Raw genomic sequence first — 22484 nt, forward strand, 5'->3', positions numbered from 1 at the left:
ATAAATCCTTTATCCAACCACTCATTCAATACATTTATAAACTTTTCTTTTTGAATCATTGTCATATTCTCATACATTCTATATTCAGTGCTATCCAGTCCTGCCACTCGATCTAGATTTACTGCTTTCATAACTTGGTCTAATTTCTTCTGTCATTTTTATTTTCTAAATCTTCATGCTTGTTAGAGATGGATAAATGTCCCATTCATAGGTTCATAGATTAGTACTAAGCTAACTGCCCTTGTAAGCCATTTTAAGCTTAGCCAATTATCCCTTGCGAGACTCAAACCCTGCACCTTGTGTTTGTAAGGCAAACACCTTAACCGTTACGCCACCCTCCCAACCCTTGCTAATCTTTATCCTGCACTCCTCAAATAATGTCTTCATATTTATTCTTTTACTATTTCCAGGATTTTATCTTGTGTATTATATACTTTACCCATTGAATCCTTCAAATCTCTCTTAACACTGTTATTCTCTTTAACTGTCTTAATTAAATATGGTGCAATTTCTTCTTTTTTCCTTGCAAAAACTATCTTTGTTTATACAATAAATGTTCGATTTTTATTATTTAATTCATACAATTCTTGCTCCTTCATAATACAGTTTTGATCATTCCTTTCCAATCAACAGCATCGTTATTTACCTTCTTATATTTTATCTTATCCATATTTTTTCTTTTTCACGTCATATAACATTTTTATACTTCTGTTTGAAACTTCACCACCATTCTGACCAGTCCTTATAGAATTCTGTCATCCCTACATGATCTTGCCACAGTCTCACCTTTTCTTTTTTACCTAATTCTGAGAGCTACTTATCACACAATATAACTGTGTAAATGTTGTAAGTAGCATCATACTTTAAATGAGTGCATGCAACGTGTTTTCTACCTTTATTGTAAAGATGTGTTTCTTAGAATGTTTGGATAAATGTATCTTTATTTCCCTTTGAACAACCATAAGCTATTTTGTTTGACTATGTGTGACTCTGTATAGACGTTGTAAACTGTCCTATACAATGTATCTGTCTATAGGTCCTATACTTTGTATCTCTGTATCTCTTATATCTGTACTGTATTATGTTTCCTGGAGCTTTTCTCCACGGACCTCCACTGAAAACGGGTCCTTTGGGCTAGACTTCCCTGGTATTCAAACTGGAAATAAATAAAATAAAATAAATTTCACCTCATTTATTCTTTTTAATCCTTTTCCCATTTTAATGCACTTGGAATTTTGTTTTTTTTTTGTTTTTTTTTATTCCAAATTGCCCTGTGATATGAAAAACCTGTCATCACAATGCCTTCTTCCAAAACTGATGAACTTTCTGATACCAAAACAGAGCCTATTTCGGTTTTGTCTTATCCTATTTTATAAGTCCATGTACTTTGATTCCAAATCCTTAATCGTACACATTTTATAATATTGCATACTAACATAACGTCATTGCCATTTCAAGTTACAGTTAAAATACTCTGCAATGATAATTTCCATATTGACTGTTACATACTGGACATTTCTAAACATCTCTTCTCTCTCATTTTAGTTATATAAGCATAAGTAGCCGTAATTCTAATTACTTGATCTCTCCATCTTACATCAATAACCGTAGCTGTACTAGTCATAACAAAGGTAACACCTAACACTTTTATTGTGTCTCTGTATAAAATAAGAATTGTAGAACACGTCTCCTTCCCAAAATTACAAAGAGCATTTTTCCCCACCATATTTCTGTTTGAGATAAAAATCTGATGTCTTCTAAGACAGTAATACCAGATTTTTGTTTTTTACACCATTCCAAACTTCCTATTCTTCTTTCGAATTTCCTCTAACTGATAAAATTAAGGCCTAAGACTTCACAATTCATTTCTCCCTCATGTAATGTATATTTTCATCCTTTTCCTCTCTTTTACCCTTTTACCAGTAGAATTTCTTTTTTGTTTCACTGTATTCCATTTAACATCATCACTATCACTTAACTCTGACCTTCGTCCTCAATATTTTCTGTAATTCAATCTTCATTTGCTCTAACTTTTTGTATTATTTGTTCTCTGTCTGCAACATTCATATCTTCTTTTTGCATTTCTACTGTTTCTAACTCATTTTCTATAACTTTACCCTTTTTGCCTTGTTGTGTTACTTCCTCTATCAACTCTAATTCCACCTCATTCCTCTTTCTTCACATCCCCCCACTGTCCCACTTTCTTACATTTATAACATTTTGGTTTACAATTCCTTACATCATGTTCTGTGACTGGATCCTGGGATATTTAAATTGTATGTTGTTGTTTCTTTAAAGTATCTGAAGAAGTCTTAACAATTTAGAATGAAAGCACTTACATATGGTATCAAATGATTGTTGGAGAAGGAGACTGACTGGTCCTGTGTTTTCTGTTTTTTTTTCAACCTGCATCCCTTCCCTCTGCTGCACTTCTTCCTTCTGTATTTCTTCCATCAGCTCCTCCCATGACATGTTCTTGCCATTTTCTGGCGCACTCTCATTTACCATGCCCAACAATAAATCACCCTGCAACCCTCCCAACTGGAGGGTTGTAACAGCACAATCTTGTGTTGTAACCTGTGGCTCAGAGAGGTTTCACTGAAATAATTTTTCTGAATCCAGATTAGATGCTTTCATCACCTTAGCCTGCCCTTGAAAAGGCCCACCTGCCTTTTCTGTTGTCTCTGTTGTGCCATCCTCCCTTCTAAATGTCTGCTTAACCTCCGATTCCTTCTCAAATAAAATTAGCATCTCTGCTGTCTGAATAACAGTGCCAGAAACTCCAAAATCATTAGCATTGTCTATTTCATTCTCTATGTTTGCTCAACCAACTTCCTGCTACTCCAAGCAACCTATGTGCCCAGACCAGAAGACAGGAAGTGCCACAGTGAAACGCATCCCCATGCATGAAAAGAGCAGGGGAAGTTCCCCGATGCCTTGGCCAAATTTCCCCTAGTAGTATAAATACAACCTCAGCTCTCTCCTGAAATGAGGACACTAGCCTAGCAGGACTAACACGGTCAGTAAAGGATAAATAAAAAAACGAGCACATGACACAGGGGATTAATATAATGAAACAAACAACACTGATACCTACATTTGGTATAGGAATGCTTTGCGAACTCTGATGTACAAGAGTTGGGGTTGATGGCAAGGTTTTTTGTTTGTTAGTAAGACTACATTGGGTCGGGGTATTTTGGGTATTAATAGTGGATGATAATGAATGATAGCATGAGCAAATGGACAGGTAGTGTAGTTTAAGGGTCAGAATATGTCCTGACATATTGACAATTTATGTAATGTTGGATTGATTATATTGTACAAAAGAATATATGTGTTGTACAATGTTTCCAACTATGAACAAGTAAATATGTTTTTTTTTTCTTTAATATAAATGTAAGATGTTCATCGTGTTTCACTGTTGCAGTCATTACTGTTGGGGTTATCCTGCTGGCAGGCTACCTGCAGTTGGCATGAATTCCAAAGTCCTGGTCTGGCATTGGTTGCTGTCGCCTCTTCCCTGATGTCAGTGCGCCAGGGGTATAAAAGAAGCAGACAATGCCATTTTCTCCAGTCTTTCTTGCCGCGCAGTGCCCGAAGCAAAAGCAGTTCACAAGTAGCGGTCAGCCGACTCCTGATATTTTCAAAATCGAATTTCAGATCTGAAGTCTTCATTAAAGCTAAGTACCCCATTGGGGAAACTTTTTTCTTGCTCCAGACCAATGTCAGAAAAAGTTAACAATTGTATTTCTTGTGGGAAGCAAACTACCTCATAAGGATTTTCATTCTTACTGTATTCCTTGCCTAGGCCCTGATCACGATGTTGCTAGCTGTCGGTTTTGTGCTAGATTTAACCAACGCACTATTAAGCGTCGGCACGGTTTTGCCTTTCATTACTTTGGCCGAAGGTTTAATTATATAATGCCATCGGAACAACCGATAACCGGAGTATATAAAAGGCACAAGGAAAAGGAAAAGGACAGGCATCCGAGGTCCAAAACCGACAACGAGGCCCCAGCTAGGCCAGTCACCGGTTCTCAGTGAGGCGCTTTCGCAGCCCCTGACGCCCGCTACCTCAGAGCCACAGGCCGCTTCCGACTCCCATGTGGAGCCGATTAGGCCTCTGGATACTCAAGGTATTGGACTCTCGGAAACTATTCCCTCAGATGGGTCTGGAGCCGCTGAGCAGGCATCGGCTTCTGTGGGTGTTTTCAGACCTACACAATTATATGTCAAGCCAACCTCAGCTTCAAAGACAAAGACTAAAACAGCTTTAAAGACAAAGAAACAAGTACAGCATTCACCTGCACAGACTTCCATGCCTAAGAAACAGATGCTTAAAATGGCCGAAGACCTAATTACTTTAATCAGGGGATCCCATCCCTCTCCTGATAAGAGGCCTAGGCAAGACACAGAATATAACTCTTCTGATCAGGTTTCATTTTCCTGTGATTCCTCTTCTGAACAGGGATACTCACTTCCTCCCTATGAGGATTCTGATGCTGAAGAATCTATTCCTTCAGCCTGTCCTCCTGAGGATTATTCTTTTGGGGAAACCCTACATACCATGAGAGAGCATTTTCACTGGGAGAGCCAAGATTACTCAGAATCTAAGAAAAGGCTCAGACTTTCTTTTACTACCTCAGCACAGACCTCTTGCTATTCCACCTGTTCTAGACATTGTAAATGATGTATTTTCAGAGTCCGGCCTGTCTCCTGACTCTTTACCCCCTGTACCTGATAAGCCAAACAGATACTACAGGGTTCCAGACTCTCATAAATTTCAATATAAAAACCCTGCTGCTGACCCAGAAACTATATCTCAGGGTCCCAAAGGGGTCAAGGCTTCCACTGCAAAAAATCCGGTCCCCTCTGATAGTGATTCTAGGGCACTGGACAGATGGGGGAAAAAAGTTTACACTTCTGCTACCTTGGCTGTAAGGGCTTTAAATTGTCAGTTTCATATGCTTAAATATCAGCAATACTTAATGTCACTGCTTAAACAGAAAATGTTGACAAATTCTGAATGTTCTGATAACAAGGAAATGCAGGATTTATTGCATGCAGCTGAAAAAGTGGGAAAGCATACTTTGCAATGTGGCTTTGATTCACTGGAGGCCTTTTGCAGGGCCGCTGTTACGGGTTCTGTCATTAGAAGGCATGCTTGGTTAAAGGAACAGAATCTGCCTGATCATGTTAAAGCAAAATTATTGGATGCTCCATTACAGCATGATACTTTGTTTGGTGTTAAGGCAGAAGAGGTGTTGAAGAAAATGGAGGATAAAGTGAAATCCATGCAGGCAGTTAAGGATTTCCTACAGGTACAGCCACCCAGATTTATCAGGAACTTGCCTACAAAGAATTGGTCCTTTCCAGTGTCAGACAGATACAGACAGAGGCAGATACAGATGCCCCAGAGGCAGATCTCAGCCCCAAGGCTCATACAGGCCTAAACAATGGGGTGCTTCTACCTCCAAAAGCGGAGAAGACAAATCACAACCATACAGGAAACAGTCCCAATGATTTTCCTCTACCAGTACCAAGCACTTATCTTTTGGCAGCCCCCTTGGGGGGAAAACTAGCACTTTTTTCACCAAATTGGCACATGATTACCCAGGACAAATGGGTCTTAAACATAGTGTCTCAGGGCTACAGGTTCCACTTTCACACCCTGCTAAGGGTAAAAGGTATGCCAGACCTGCCACACAATCAATGGGCAGAGGCACAAAAGCAAGTTTCATCCCTCATGGACATGAGGGCCATTCAACAAGTACCACAACAAGAGCAGGGACAAGGATTTTACTCAAGACTTTTCTTGGTGCCCAGAAAGGACAAAGCCTGGAGACCAATACTGGACCTGTCTATTCTAAACACATTTCTGGAGGTTCCAAAATTCTAAGTGTTGACTCTGCAGCAGCTACTGCCCATGCTGGGCAAGAAGGCTTGGCTCATAACTTTGGACCTTAAGGAGGCATACCTGCATGTCCCAATCAGACAATCTTGCAGAAGATACCTCAGATTCATAGCTGGCTCAATGCACTACCAATTCTCTGCACTGCCCTTTGGCTTATCTACTGTGCCCAGGGTCTTTACAAAATGCCTGGCACCAGTAATTGTATTCTGCAGACAAAGAGAAATTCAAATATATCCCTACTTGGACAACTGCCTAATTCAAGCAGAGAACAAAGACATTCTACTAAAGCATCTGGCGTTTGTAAAAAGATTACTAATTTGCCTAGGGTACACAGTAAACGAAAAGAAATCAAAACTAGTACCCTCTCAAGAGATAATATTCCTGGGTGCAAGCTTAAATACAACTGCCCAGATGGCTTATCTCATGCCAGACAAACAAAGGCAACTGACTTCTTACTTCAAAATGTTGGCAACAAAGGCCCAGCTATCTGCAAGGAAAATCCTGTAAGCTTTGGGCTTCATGGCATCCTGCATTCTGCTAATTCCATATTCCAGACTGCATATGAGGAAACTACAATGGTATCTAAAAAGTGTTTGGACTCAGCATTGCCACAGCTTGGAAACATTAATTACTCTCATTCCCTGCCTGCAACAGGAGTTTTGATGGTGGGCACTGGCCTGTCACCAAAACAAGGGACAGCCATTCACTTTACCCACAGCCAGGCAGACACTAACAACAGATGCATCAGATTATGCTGGGGGGCCCACATGGCAGGAAAATGTATTCAGGGCACATGTCCCACAAGCCAGATGCATCTTCATAGCAATCAAAAAGAGATGCTAGCTGTTCAGAATGCCCTGACAGCTTTCAAGGATCTACTTCATCCAGGACAACTACTGATAAAGACGGACAATACTACAGTCATGTGGTACATAAACAAGCAGGGAGGCACACATTCCTATCCCCTCTGCAGACAAGCCATGACTTTGTGGGACACAGCATTGACTTATCAAGTTCACCTGCAAGCACAATTCCTGCCAGGAAAAATAAATACTCTGGCAGACGAACTAAGCAGAAACCTCATGGATCCCCACAAGTGGAAACTGGATCCACAAGTCTTCAGCTTGATAACAAGGAAATGGGGATGCCCAGACATAGATCTATTTGCCTTCCCCTCACAACTACCAATTACAGAGATTCTGCACAATGATTTATCACAAGCAAGCGTGGAAAGTGGATGCCCTATCCTTCAGCTGGAAAAATCTAACAGTGTATGCCTTTCCTCCACTGCCTCTCCTCCCCAAGGTACTCCTAAAGGTCAGGCAAGAGAAGCCAAAAATGATACTGATTGCCCCAGACTGGCCACGCCAGCACTGGTACCCAATCCTAAAAAACTTGTCTCAAGATCCAGCCTGAACATTGCCTCAAACTTCTCACTTACTGACCCAACAAAACAATCAGATCCTGCACAGCCAACTCAGGACCTTAAATCTGGCAGCATGGCGGATAATGTAGCCATTCAGAACACTCCTCTTTCAAAAGCTGTTATGGATGTTATCTTGGAGGCCAGGAGGCCCAGTACCAGAAATTCTTAGGCAGAAAAATGGAAGAGATTCTGTGCTTGGAACCAGGAACAAGAAATTGACACGTTTGTACCAAATATTCCTCAGATTTTATAATACCTAACTGAGATGCTGGGCAAAGGCCTATCCTTTTCATCAATTAAGATTCATGCCTCTGCCATTTCAGCCCATTACAATATGGCACCACCTATCTTTTCTCATCCTTTAATAAGGCAGTTCCTCAGAGGGGCCAAAAACATAAGACCTCCAAGGAGAGCACCAATACCTGCATGGGACCTCAATTATGTCTTGGAAAAACTCACACTGCCTCCTTTTGAGCCAGCCACAACAGCTGATATAAAATTCTTATCCTGGAAAACAGCTCTGCTCCTAGCAATAACCTCTGCAAGACGAGTCTCGGAGTTACAGGCACTCATGGCTGTGGAACCTTTTATCATTTTCCATCCAGACAGTTTTCTCTGAGGACGAACCCTACATTTATGGCTAAGGTGGTGTCCAGTGTGGCCCTTAACCAAAGCATTCACTTGCCTACCTTTTATCCAAACCCACAGAACAAGGCTGAGAGACTTCTGCATTCTTTGGACATACACAGACAGCTACGCTTCTACTTGGACAGAACTAAAGCTTTCAGAAAGACTGAGCAACTTTTAGTGGCATATGCTGCAGGATCACAAGGAAGGGCTATCTCAAAACAGACTATTTCTAAATGGATAGGCCATTGCATTAGTTTCTGCTACTCACAGCATGGCAAATCAGTGCCTAAGGGCATTAGGCCACATTCTACCAGAGCAGCAGTCACTTCAGCAGCCTTCCTCAGAGGAGTAGCAACTAAAGACATCTTAGAGACTGCAACTTGGAGTTCAGTGCACACTTTTACAAAGCACTACCACTTACCTCTCTACTCTAAATCCAGAGCAGGCTTTGCCACTGCAGTTCTGTAGGGCCTCATAGCCTCTCCTAATCCTATTTAACCCAGCCACCCATCCTCAGCTTTGGGATTCAACCCAAGAGTAATGACTGCAACAGTGAAACACGATGAACATAGTACAGTTGTGTACCTACCATAAATGTAGATGTTCGAGTGTATTCACTGTTGCAGTCCAGGTTACCCTCCCACCATCCCCCTTTCATTTGCTGAGTCTTATCTGTACTTCTCTATTCTATACAACCTATGTGGTGTATTTGCTTGTAGATGAAGGAAATGTTTACTTTAGTGCATGCATGTTTATTGGCATAATATATTTAGCCTACCCTTTTGGAGGCACCTGACATCTGGGGCAAGAATAACTGAAGAAAATGACATCGGCTGCTTCTTTTATACCACTGGCACACTGACGTCAGGGAAGAGGTGACAGCAACCGACGCCAGACCAGGACTTTGGAATTCAGGCCGACTGCGGGTAGCCTACCAGCAGGATAACCCCAAGAGTAATGACTGCAACAGTGAATACACTCGAACATCTACATTTATGGTAGGTACACAACTGTACTTCTGTCTTTGTCACAAATGATAATTCAGTAAAGGTGTTGTAAAAAAGATTGTCAGTCAAGGGAAGTAGTAGTAGTAAGGGATGGTATATGCTGTAGGTAGAGGACAGCGGTTCAAGTACAGCAGAGTGAAAATAAGGGTGTACTGAAAAACATCACTTCTATTCTAGCTTAATGCCCAGGTCAATAAGGAAATGAAACAGGAGGCCATCACATAATCTAATTACTGCCTCTGGATGAGAACTGAGTAATATTTGTATATATTGTGAGTTGGAGATGGGGGCTTAATCATTACTACAATTAAGAGAATAAATGTTTAAAGACATAAGCTGATAAAAGACTGTTACTTCTTTAGAGATGCATGTTACGTTTTTGTAAGAGCAGATTGTGTTACACAGGTCACTTTTGATTGTGACAGATATCATCTGGGGTGAGGGTCTATATTACCATGTCGAAAGACATGTTCGCCGGACACGCTTTAATCAACATGGAAATATTGATTGTCAAAAACCCAAATGGCCGAGTCAGCGATTTTTTTTCCCTGAGGAAAATAATCGCTCGGCCCTACAGATAAAAACACTTTCAAACCCTACAACATGGGGGCTTTCCCCCCACTCCCTCTAACTAAATATACCAACTCCGAGATCGCACTACAGCAGGGAAAAGGGCAAATCCCCGATGATGGCCAAGCAGTTTTTTCCCCTGGGAAAAACATTTGCTCACTCTGCTGTACGGGTTTTTGACAAGTCGATATTTCCGTGCCAAACATGTCTTTTCAACACGGTAATATAGACACTGGGGTGCTACCATTTCTTGTTATGACAGAGAAGATGTACTGTGTACTGAATGCATCACAGCAGTACAGTTCAAACGGAGTGGAGGCCTTGCTGTTTGAAGGACGTCCATACTGACGTCTTTGATTCCTGCATTCTGGTCTGTGTCAGCACAGACTACACTTAATTTTTTTGTCTGCTCAGAAGATGTGCTCTTTGTCAAAGTTGTATTTTTAGACAATGTATCCGTTTTTGTGTATTGTCTTATTTTTAGGTTGATACACATTATAAATTAGTTTGCAAATATTAAGCAAACATTTTTTTTAGTTTAAGTAATCCTTTTTTCATTTTTAACTTGACTGCATGACTCATTTTTATTTTCTGTGCATGAAATGAGTGGCCTCTTAGCCTTTATTGTCTTAGAAAAGTATGTATAATTAAAGAGCCCCAGACAGTAAGCACTGGTTCACCATGTATGGAGGAATGGAGAGTTGCACTGGTACAGTTCTTACTGGATAACAAACTGGTTTCTGATTTTCTACCCCACCATAGAGAAAGGAAGGCAAGAGTGTACCTGTGTGGTCTGTATCTACGCTTACATTTATAATTAACTTTCTCAAGACTGCCGATGCTTCTGAAAGAAAGCACACTCAAAAGAGATTTCTTATCTTGCAAGATGATGGCTTACTGTCACCTACAGCCCTAAACTTATAAAAATGGTATGTAAAATTAACCACAAAATCCACCAAGAAAAGCGCTGGAGAAACTGAGAAAGTTCTTTTTTAGCGTGGTGGATTTTGTGTTTTTTTTGTACTGTGGACAACTGGGCCTGCTTGTGTGCTGTTTTTCTTTTTTTATTGGTATATAAAATTGGCTTAATTAAAGGCGGTGATAATGTTCTACCATCCTGTTCCTTGGGCAAAACAGAACATTAGCATTTGGTAACTTTTTTTCGGATTTCTCAAACAGTGAAGAATTTTTATGGGAAAACTTGACAGGACTTAATTTAATAAGTGTTATTTCCATTAAAATAGTATTATTTTAGACAAGTGAAATTTCAGCAGTATAGCCTTATTTCCTTTATAGTCAATTACAATAATCTAATATGTCTGTACACAGATATTAAAAAGTACATTAATGAAGGCAGGATGCCACTTTATAATGGAATTTGTATAAAACAAAGTGAAACTGCACTCTCGGGTTTGTGATAATATTTTAGGGCAAACTTTATCATATTACTTTGTATCATATTACTTTGTATTACTAGCAGACAGAAGGATGAGTTGAATGTTTATGTTACTGAAGCAACATAGCCGAGTCTGGTAATTCAGTTGTCAAGGAAATTATTTATGTCCACATTAAAGCAATTTTCCAGTGTATTTATTATGGGTTTATGTTCGCCTTCTGAGAAATGAAAAACCCAAATGACAAAATATCGAATGGAAGACAGCAAAACTGACAATCATCGAAGAAGGCATTATCGAAAAAAGTCATTAAATGGCCATAGTCGGACAACATCTTAAACATAACCAATCAAGATGGGGGGCTATGCCCCCCACACCCCTCAATGTAGGGGTTTGCATGCCCCAACCCCCCCAACTATGTATACCAACTCCGGGATTGCACTACAGTGGGGCATAGGACAAATTTAAAAGGTTTCCCTTTGCTTACCTTATGCATTGCGTTACTTCCTGTTGTTCGCTAACTAGGGCCATTCGATGAATTTATTTTCGATAATGTTGTTCTGTAATTGTTGGTTTCACTGTCTTCCGTTCAATATTTTGCCATTTGGGTTTTTTATTTTTTGGTAACTGAACAGGCCCGTTTGTTATATGTTGACAAGTCATAATTAGCAAACTTAATCCAAGATTCCCAAACACTGTATGTTGGGTAGATAGTTTAAGTTTTAGTATGTGGTAAATGCCTAAGAATCAGGACTTGCTGAGAATGGATGCTCAAATTCATCTCAGATATCCTAGGGGAAATATTGCAACACAGCCTGGGCTCTTTCTGATGGGATATAACCCAAAGGCTCATTTTGTTATTTAATTTAATTGTTATTTGCTATTATTACAAGACTGTGTCTTGCAGCAGCTGTAAGTTCCAGTATTCATATACCAATGAACTGGAACAACTTTTTTTGTACTAATTTCAGGAAGCAGGAGTAATGAAGCTTATTTTTGCAAAAATGCTGAATATCAGTATTTATTTTTTGTGTCTTGGAATATCTCCTGGGGGTTATCATTACACTTGTGGTACCCCACACACTTCTTCATATGTTCATAGTTTAGTACTAAGCTAACTGCCCTTGCGAGCCATTTTAAGCCTAGCCAGTTATCACTTGTGAGACTCAAACCCTGCACCTTGTGTTTGTAAGGCAAACACCTTAGCCATTAAGCCACTCTCCCAAGGGTTACCCAATGCATTACCCTGGGAAATATATATTGTTTTTTTTTTTTTAATTTCTAAGTCAGAATTGCCATCCTTTTCTTTAGGACAAGAAGGCTGACAAAGGAGCTTGGACTATACTATCGTACAGTGACGAATAGTCTAACGGGGGAGCTAAGGTGATAGTGTTACAGTGACGAATAATCTAACGGGGGGAGCTAAGGTGATAGTCTGCCTTTGTCCATACATGTGGCATCAGTATGATAACTGTGTGGTTCTACTCATATTTGAAGGTGCCCACTAACCATCTCCAAGTCAGTGTCAGGGATTAGACCCCCTCCTCAGTCTTTACCAGATGATGGTGGTGTAACAATATCGCTAGACAATGTTCACTCTCAGGGAGGGAAATCAGACCGACTGATGCTTAATCCTTTGATTCTCTTCCTTGGCGCTAATCCAGAATATGATTAAGAAGTTAGGTCAATTGCATCAAAGAAATAACCCTTCCTCTGCACTAGATGGCTAGAACAATACTTTACAACTTACTATCAGATTCTAAGCAGTTAAATGGCTGAGGCTGACTCCAGTACTTGAATATGCACTTATTCATGTTCAATTACATTTATATATCAAATTGTTCCAGCAATATATTATACATAGAGGAAAATCCACTAATAATGATGCATACTGGGTTTGTTTTTTGTATGCCGCATGTAGCCTGCATATTACATGCATGCTTCTGTTATCATAATGCTATGTAGATACAACAGTGGTGTGCGTGCGTGTGTGTGTGTGTGTGTGTGTGTGTGTGTGTGTGTGTGTGTGTGTGTGTGTGTGCGTGCGTGTGTGTGTGTGTGTGTGTGTGTGTGTGTGTGTTGCATAAATTTGTAGTTGTTTCTGTTTGTATATTCCAGTGTTTAACACCTGTTAATGAGCATCAGTGCCTCAGCATATACTTCAGAGATCTCTTTTAGATAAATAAATCTAAGTTAAAGGATTGTGGTTGCAGGCTGTTTCAAAAGTGATGCATGAAAGACAAGAACATGGTAACCAAATAAACACAAATTGCACAACCCAATACAAAAAGCGCAATCCGGAACTATAAAGGCTGTCCAATTGTCGTCACAGAACTCACTTAGTCCAAACGAAATAATAAAGTAAGGTTTATTGTGTAAAAAACAGGAATAACTATATTCATTGAGCGCTTTCGTCTTCAATCACGGAGACTTCATCAGAATGACATTGCCCTCTCGTCCCTATCTCTTTTATAACATATCAGGTATTCAAATTGACAAATGAAAGCAATCTTACCATAATTAAGCCTTTGCTCTTAAAGGCACAGATGAAATAATTCACTGAAACTATAACAATAAAAACTCTGCTACATATAACCACCCACCATGAGAACCATAAGAACAAATTTCCATATACAAAGATGTAAATATCAAAAAACAAATATCCAGTATCAAATTGCATCTAGGAGACCAGGTACAAAAACGTAGATATTCATGGACACAATGAATGTAATAAATACAATACAATACACGTTTTTCATAAAACCTTAACACAAGTTTGGAGTTAACTTTTATGTAACCCTATGTTCACCTTCTTAACATTCGTCAGGAAATCAAACCAAATGAAAAAATAAAATAAATAAATAAAATGAAAAATAATATAACAAATTGGTTTTAAATTCATTTTGAAAAGATTTTAATAAATGGGTTCATACATAGATAAATAAGTAATTGATTAAAAATGTATCATCACAAATAATTTAAAAGTATTGAAAGCGCTCAATGAATATAGTTATTCCTGTTTTTTACACAAAAGACAAGAACATGCTAACTCGCATATTACATACTTGACATCCTGAATTCCATTTAGCTGCTTTGTATTCTGATTAACTGGAGTTGATGATGGTGATTGCAGGGGCTCACCAAGGCTTTATTCTTTTTTCCCTTTTTAATTTCTGATGTACAGATCCTGCAATGAACGTGAAGCTGGACTCATTGTAGCTTAATAGATGGCTACCATTTCATATTGCTAATGTTGTTTGGAGTATTGCAATTTAAGAATGAGCTGAAACAGGTGGTCAGAGCTCTAGTCATAGAGTATAGTGTCCATAGAAAGAATGTAAAAATGGATTTAAACAGCAACACAAGTGCACCTGATACACGTTTTTGAACTGTAAGCAATTAAGGAAGCTTATATGATTGAATGAATTTTGCTACTGTTTCTTATTTTAACAGTTCTCTTTCACATTAGATGTTTGTCAGTGCATAGTTGTATAGACTTTGTTATTATAATTGGATGTAAAGTGGTCCCTGTACACTGAAGTTTGTGCGATGCAGTGTCGTATTCTCTCTCTGTCAGCTTCACTTCCCTGCAGGATCCCGGTACGCTGTTATATAAACTGACACCTGTACACTGAAGTTTGTGCGATGAAGTGTCGTATTCTCTCTCTGTCAGCTTCACTTCCCTGCAGGATCCCGGTACGCTGTTATATAAACTGACACCTGTACACTGAAGTTTGTGCGATGCAGTGTCGTATTCTCTCTCTGTCAGCTTCAATTCCCTGCAGGATCCCGGTACGCTGTTATATAAACTGACACCTGTACACTGAAGTTTGTGCGATGCAGTGTCGTATTCTCTCTCTGTCAACTTCACTTCCCTGCAGGATCCCGGTACGCTGTTATATAAACTGACACCTGTACACTGAAGTTTGTGCGATGCAGTGTCGTATTCTCTCTCTGTCAGCTTCACTTCCCTGCAGGATCCCGGTACGCTGTTATATAAACTGACACCTGTACACTGAAGTTTGTGCGATGCAGTGTCGTATTCTCTCTCTTGTCAGCTTCACTTCCCTGCAGGATCCCGGTACGCTGTTATATAAACTGACACCTGTACACTGAAGTTTGTGCAATGCAGTGTCGTATTCTCTCTCTGTCAGCTTCACTTCCCTGCAGGATCCCGGTACGCTGTTATATAAACTGACACCTGTACACTGAAGTTTGTGTGATGCAGTGTCGTATTCTCTCTCTGTCAGCTTCACTTCCCTGCAGGATCCCGGTACGCTGTTATATAAACTGACACCTGTACACTGAAGTTTGTGCGATGCAGTGTCGTATTCTCTCTCTGTCAGCTTCACTTCCCTGCAGGATCCCGGTACGCTGTTATATAAACTGACACCTGTACACTGAAGTTTGTGCGATGCAGTGTTGTATTCTCTCTCTGTCAGCTTCACTTCCCTGCAGGATCCCAGTACGCTGTTATATAAACTGACAGGAAGGTAATAGGGAAACTGAGAGATGCCACTCAGGAAGAGACCTACAAATGCCTTCATAAAATGCTGCATTAGCTTATGTGGAAAAAAAGGTTATACACAGCAGAGGCATTGATGTTGTTTACTGTATATACAAATGGGCAGTCTGGTAATGAAGACAGTAAATGGATACCAAGGAAACTAAGTATGTCAGCCATTAAAAGGTACTTATTGTATTTGTTTACTGCAACTCTGAATCATCCAAGAATAATAACAACAACCAGCAGTTGTTTGTCTGATAATATGCTTATATTTTCCCTTCATTTTTGACAATCCCTGTTTTTTTAAACATGTGGTTTTGAGTAATATCCCACATTCCTACTGGAAATGGGAAAAGTTATGTGTTATTTGTTATTCAGATTTTATAATAATTAGGCAAAGAAAACTGGTGAAAAGACACACTTACTCAGACAAGCAGACCCTTCAGTCAGTTTGTACACTAGTTAAAAAAGGCTACAGAAAGGAAATAAAACTGGTGAAAAGACACACTTACTCAGACAAGCAGACCCTTCAGTCAGTTTGTACACTAGCTAAAAAAGGCTACAGAAAGGCAGTAAATAAAGTTGCTGGTGGAAAGTGTGGAGGTATCAAGAGAGGAGTGACATTCTTGAGGCAAATGTTATTATTTTGCTCCTGCTCCCACCCCACATGACTTACACTGGCTGTTTCCATCTTTCTTTCTTCCCCTGTTTACACTAGCATTTTTCATTTTTCTTAACTCTTAACTCATACCTCCTTGTAACTCCTATGATATTTGCTAAGAATGCAATAAGCTGCACCTCTTAAGTGTATGCTTTCTATGATGCAATGGCTCTCAGTATTTATTTTGTAATGTTCCTTTGCTAGTCTGTATCATCTGTAAGTTTCATCTCTAGTCTGTATTAATTGTAATGTTCGCTCGGATCTATGACACTTGTAAATTATAATCAAAAACCTATTGTAACCTTGATTGTTTTTGGAGCTTTTCTCCCCAGGACTCCATTGAAAATGGGTTCATTTTGGCCCAATGGACTATCCTGGTAAACCAACTTCAAATAAATAAAATAAATAAATAAATAAAGTAGTGCAAGTCAGACTCACAAAAGCAAAGGAGAATTAAAAGAAAACTTCTACATTTTAGTCATATCCAGAAAAAAGCTATCCAATAGTCCAGTCTCTAGTAATTAAAACATGTAACAACAAATCCCGAATAACAATATGACGGATGTGTGTATAGTATCATAAGTACAATAGGAAGGGGGCAATCTTATATGATACTTTATGTACATAACTTACTGCTACTCCTCACTAATTCTGGGATTGTAGCAAATATCTGCCAGCAAGTTACAGGTTAGCACAAATGGGCAGATGTCTGATCCAGATAAAAATATGTATATGTACAAATGAAGACTATTGGCTGAAGGAAATCACTGCATTCTTGTGAAAATACAGTTAATAAACAGATGCAAGCTTTCACAACTATGTGCTTTCTCAAATATGAAAATTGAAAGCAGAACATCTTGAAACTTTTAAAGGGTCTTAACCATCATGCGTTATGTCATGTGCCACTGAATATGTAAATTTAAACATCGAAATGAATAAATTAATAATTCACCTTATACATATACCTAGTTGAAACAAATGTAAAACCCAACAATAAAATAAACAAAAACAATAAAACCCATTATCTGATCAACCTAATCTTTATTTCTCAGTTAAACCTTGATGGTTGTCCACTCCGAAGTGAAAAATGCGTTTATATTCTCTGACCTTTGTGTTCATAGAATTATTTCTACTTCTCACACAAGAAACAAGAAATCTAAAACTATGGGCTCCCCCTTCCTTTAACATATGTGTGTATAAAGCAGCCATTCTCACACATTTTGTATATCTGAGTAATGTTCACAAATGTGATCTTTATGTTTTATGTTGCTTTTCCCTATAAAAAACAAGGGACATCCATACATTTCATCAAATAAACAATATTCTTTGTGACACGCATAGCTGACACATTGAAATCATATTTTTTTCTTTGTAAAGGGATAAATAAAAGTTGAGTCATCAGTTGTATATTTGCAAAAATTGCATCTAAAGCATGGTCTTATTCCTTTCTTTCCAGTAAGTGTCTTATTAGTCAATATGTGTTTAAGGTTAGTAGTATTTTTTTTCCATAAATCTACTATGTAAGCAACCACATGATTGTAAAATCAACCAATGTTTCCAGTAAATATCACAAATATATTTGGCATGTTGATTGTAAACCATATACACAGACAATCCTTGAAGCTTATTTCTATTGGGCACTATAATGTTTTTAGTAGCAGGCTCTGTCATTCCTCTGTGTCATATTACTAAGTAATCTTTCATCATATTTGTGATGATGTGAGGTAGTTAGTGCCAGCTATGCCAGAAAGAATAAGGCAGTGGATGTGTAACATATGCCAGCAAAGCTATCTGGAGTTTTGTAAAGAATTAAATGCCATTTGTATATCAAACTGATTTGTAAAGTTGCTTGTGTTAAAAAAGATGTACCAACAGTGGGCCCTGCTGGACAGAAAAGAAATAAACCTGTATGTCAGACTGTACTGTAACTGTTGAAATGAATATATTGTAAGAGAAGATAATGGAAGAGAAAACGTTAATCTCAGTCCGACTGACTTTGAAAAATAAAAACAAGTGTACCTTCCGCTCAGAGTTAATGCTCCGTTGTATACGGCAAAAATGAAATAAATGAATGAAACACAAAAGAGCAAGGCAATGAAGGAGTGAATATAACAAAGTCCCATCCACTCGCAGGAATGAAATAATCCAACACTCTCGAGTAGGAACTAAACGAATTTAATATAATTGTTGTGCAGGTTAGCGCTTTCGCTGGTTAGCTTCTTCAGACCTTATACAACAAAATATCCGTAGGAACAAGTTTAAATACCCAAAAAGGCGCGGAATTTAAAATATCTAGTGCTCTTTCTCTTTAATTAATGCAATAAATATTAAAAATCATAATTAAAACATTATTGACACCAATAAGCCATTACCTAAGAACATATGCACATCAATATAATATATATTAAAAATATATTAAAAATATATGTACAAATAAGTATATGCATGTGCATCATTAAACACATTGTGTATGAATGCTGCAATTCATTACTCATCTGTATTGGAGTACAGTTCTAACTAAATATATTTGTCCACTCATTTAAATAGAAAACAAGATTATAAAATATACACTAAAAATCATCTGTCAAACATATCCAATTATTTGTTATATTTCAAGCTCCTCAATTTCAGTAATGGTCTTAAGGGAACTTTACCATTGAGTCCTGGTGGCATATCAGACCTGAATTTAATAATCCATTGTGTTTCTCTAGCTTGTGTGTAGTTGTCCACGTCTCCCCTCCTAATTGTAGTATGAATCTGTTCTAAAATCCTAAACATAAAAGAGTGGTCACTACCTTCATCATGTACATGTCTAGCTAATGCATTATGCAAATTCCCTTTCCTAATAATGGTAAAGTTCCCTTAAGACCATTACTGAAATTGAGGAGCTTGAAATATAACAAATAATTGGATATGTTTGACAGATGATTTTTAGTGTATATTTTATAATCTTGTTTTCTATTTAAATGAGTGGACAAATATATTTAGTTAGAACTGTACTCCAATACAGATGAGTAATGAATTGCAGCATTCATACACAATGTGTTTAATGATGCACATGCATATACTTATTTGTACATATATTTTTAATATATTTTTAATATATATTATATTGATGTGCATATGTTCTTAGGTAATGGCTTATTGGTGTCAATAATGTTTTAATTATGATTTTTAATATTTATTGCATTAATTAAAGAGAAAGAGCACTAGATATTTTAAATTTCGTGCCTTTTTGGGTATTTAAACTTGTTCCTATGGATATTTTGTTGTATAAGGTCTGAAGAAGCTAACCAGTGAAAGCGCTAACCTGCACAACAATTATATTAAATTCGTTTAGTTCCTACTCGAGAGTGTTGGATTATTTCATTCCTGCGAGTGTATTTTTGGATGGGACTTTGTTATATTCACTCCTTCACTGCCTTGCTCTTTTGTGTTTTATTCATTTATTCGACTTTGAAAAACAGTCTTAAATTAAATGACCTGGTGAAGGCCATAAATATTGTATCTCACAGGTCTGATTGCAGCCAGAGACAAAATGTCTTTAAAAACCAGGACTAGAAATCCTACTGTATTGTCCTTAGGGATAAATTAATTGCTACTCTAGAAGGGTGAAAGTTTTTGAAATGGTTTAATAGCTTCTAGATGCTATAACACATATTAGCAAAGTTCTATGTGTGTGTATAGTGGCACATGTTTGCAAGATTCTGGCTCACCTTTTAGTAAAGGTGGTAGTGTGGGGACCAGAAGTCAGGTGACCAGGTATATGTGATATCATTCTGTAATCCAGCAGTGAAATGATGTTTTAATACTAGATGAGACTGAAGTCTCAGCAGTCTGTTTATCTGTGAAATCTGACAAAGAAGGACCACTCACCTACATCATCTTGCCTTGCTGTAGTAAGTGAACTAGGGGACAGTAATTCTTTAGATCAGTCAGGAAAAGATAGTGAGATTAGATAAATATTGTTTTTCTGTATCTGTGTGAACCTTTCCATATGTGTTATTTTAATATTTCCTGTAATTGAAATTCTGGTGTTTATTATAGATATTTACTATGTTTGTGTTCTTTTATTATTATTATTATGATGATGATGATGATGATTAATACATATATTTAAACTTTTCATTGTGGCTGGTCCTTCAGAATATTTTAACCTTTGAGAGTACTTATATTTATTTGGTGACACTGTGGCCGCTCCTGAAAGCCTTGCTGCATTGGTCAAACACTACCATTGGTATTAGTATTCATTTTACTCAGTATAATTGGTTACCCTTGTAAGAGCTTTAGAGTAGCTAGCTTTAGAATGTTCTGTTGGCAGTATCTACCTTATAATATGGGCAGAGGGAGCATAGCTGGTAAGTCTGTGCCAGCCTTTCCCAGGTGTGTGTGTGTGTGTGTGTGTGTGTGTGTGTGTGTGTGTGTGTGTGTGTGTGTGTGTGTGTGAGTGTGTGTGAAAAATCAAATATCAAAGAGTATGTGTGTCAGCTACTTGGAGTAGGGATGTAACACTGGTTTCACAGAGAGGGTGGTGGAGGACTTCTTTGAGGACTCAACTCTATAGCTGTGTCACTGAGGACTCTTATTTGAGGCTTGGAGACAGAGAGAGAAACCCAGCCCCAAGGCAGGAGTGTATTCCCTGTGTGCTCGTAAGGGAAATTGTGCTTGGTGCTGAGAGTTGCATCTGAAAAATCTGTGTGTATCTATTTTTGTTCCAAGTGAACGTCCCTCACTGGTGTCAGTGATGAGGATTAAGCCTCCTTGATTACTGGCCCAGCAGAGGGATGTCACAATACCTCCTCTCTCTTAACTCAGTCAATAAGTGATCTAATTCAAAATTAAATGTATGTTTGTAGTTCTCCTTGATGTAATATCATCTGTCCACAAACAACATTCGAAAAAATGTGTTATGGATGTTTACTGACTTTATGTATACACCCAGACTTTCTTAACTCAGAAATGTGTTGTGGATGCATACTATCGCTGTGTAAACACCCAAACTTTCTTAACTCAAAAATGTGTTACGGATGCATACTGTCTCTATGTAAACACCCAGCCTTTCTTAACGCAAAAATGTGTTGTGGATGCGTGCTGTCTCTGGGTAAACACCCAACCTTTCTTGACTCAAAAATGTATTGTGGATGCGTACTATCTCTATGTAAACACCCAGCCTTTCTTAACTCAAAAATGCATTGTGGATGCATACTGCCTCTATGTAAACACCCAGCCTTTCTTAACTCTCTCCTAAATAGAAGTTTCAAAACTAAAATCATTATATGCTAAATGTATATCTAAAAAAATGATCATATATTGTGACATAGTCATCTTAAATTTTAGGAAATCATTAATCAAGTTTTTATATATACACGGAATTGATCCAATTCAACAAATAACCCCTTCCATAACATAAAAATATCATCACAAAGTGTTAAAAAATATATTTTTCTCTAAATGGATTATGTTCATTATCAGTACAATCTTGTGGCTATACAGGCACCATTAAATTAGCATTAAGTGTTACCCACAGGAGTACCCATGTCCAATCCAGAACACTGTTACCTAGGCAACTGGATGAAAAACTAAACTGTTTATGTGAAGGAGTGGTTGGAATTAGTTTTATTTGTTTAACGTTTTTGTTAATAGGTTAAGTAAAATGATGACTGCAGCCTGTTTTAGCTGTAACACGTCCACATGTGTAATGAGAAAGACTGTATGCATGAAATGGTTAGCAGTATTGTTAGAAATATGAAATGTTTTGATGCTTAAGTGCAATAATGGCAGTGAATGGAATGCCAGACATTTTGGGAAGTTTAAGAAATGTAATATTCATACATCAGCAGTGCTTTTTTTTTGTATTTCTGTACTTCTTATTTGCATAATTTATTACTAATAGTGTATAAATGAAAATAAAGATTTGTTTTGTTAGGGGGGGGGGGGTGAAGTGTACGAATCATAAATCAGTTTTCCAGTCTGCAGTTATAAGACTGGCTGATGTCAGGGGTGTAGCCAAAAATTTACATTTTGTACCCAGACCTCATGTTGCTACCCTAACCGTCAACCTTTGCTTTGAAACATGCACTCATCCCTAAGAATGTTGCCTGCGTATACTTCAGAAAGAGACACATATTATTTTTGACTGTTGTCACTTATAACTATAAAAAGACTATTTTTTAGAGGTCAGTTCCTGTCACATAAGCATATTCTTTGTTGCTCTAAAGAGTAGATACTACTTTAGACCGTTGTAAACATTCTCTGCCCTTTGATCCATAAAAGTTTTTGAGAGATGCTCAGAAAAAATGTCTTCATTTGAGTACACTGAGTGTATACCTAGCTACACCATTGGCTGATGTTATTTTTATTCTTTTGAAAGAACTG

General features: G+C 38.0%; 1 protein-coding gene across 1 annotated transcript in view; it reads left to right on the plus strand.

Moving 5' to 3' along the window:
- The window catches only part of PACSIN1 (protein kinase C and casein kinase substrate in neurons 1), a 1250130-nt gene that overhangs the window by 245997 nt on the left and 981649 nt on the right, over positions 1 to 22484 (plus strand). The window lies entirely within an intron of this gene.

Source organism: Protopterus annectens, chromosome 7.part0 (genome assembly GCF_019279795.1).
Source record: "Protopterus annectens isolate FY-2018-M chromosome 7.part0, PAN1.0, whole genome shotgun sequence".
NCBI lineage: Eukaryota > Metazoa > Chordata > Ceratodontiformes > Protopteridae > Protopterus > Protopterus annectens.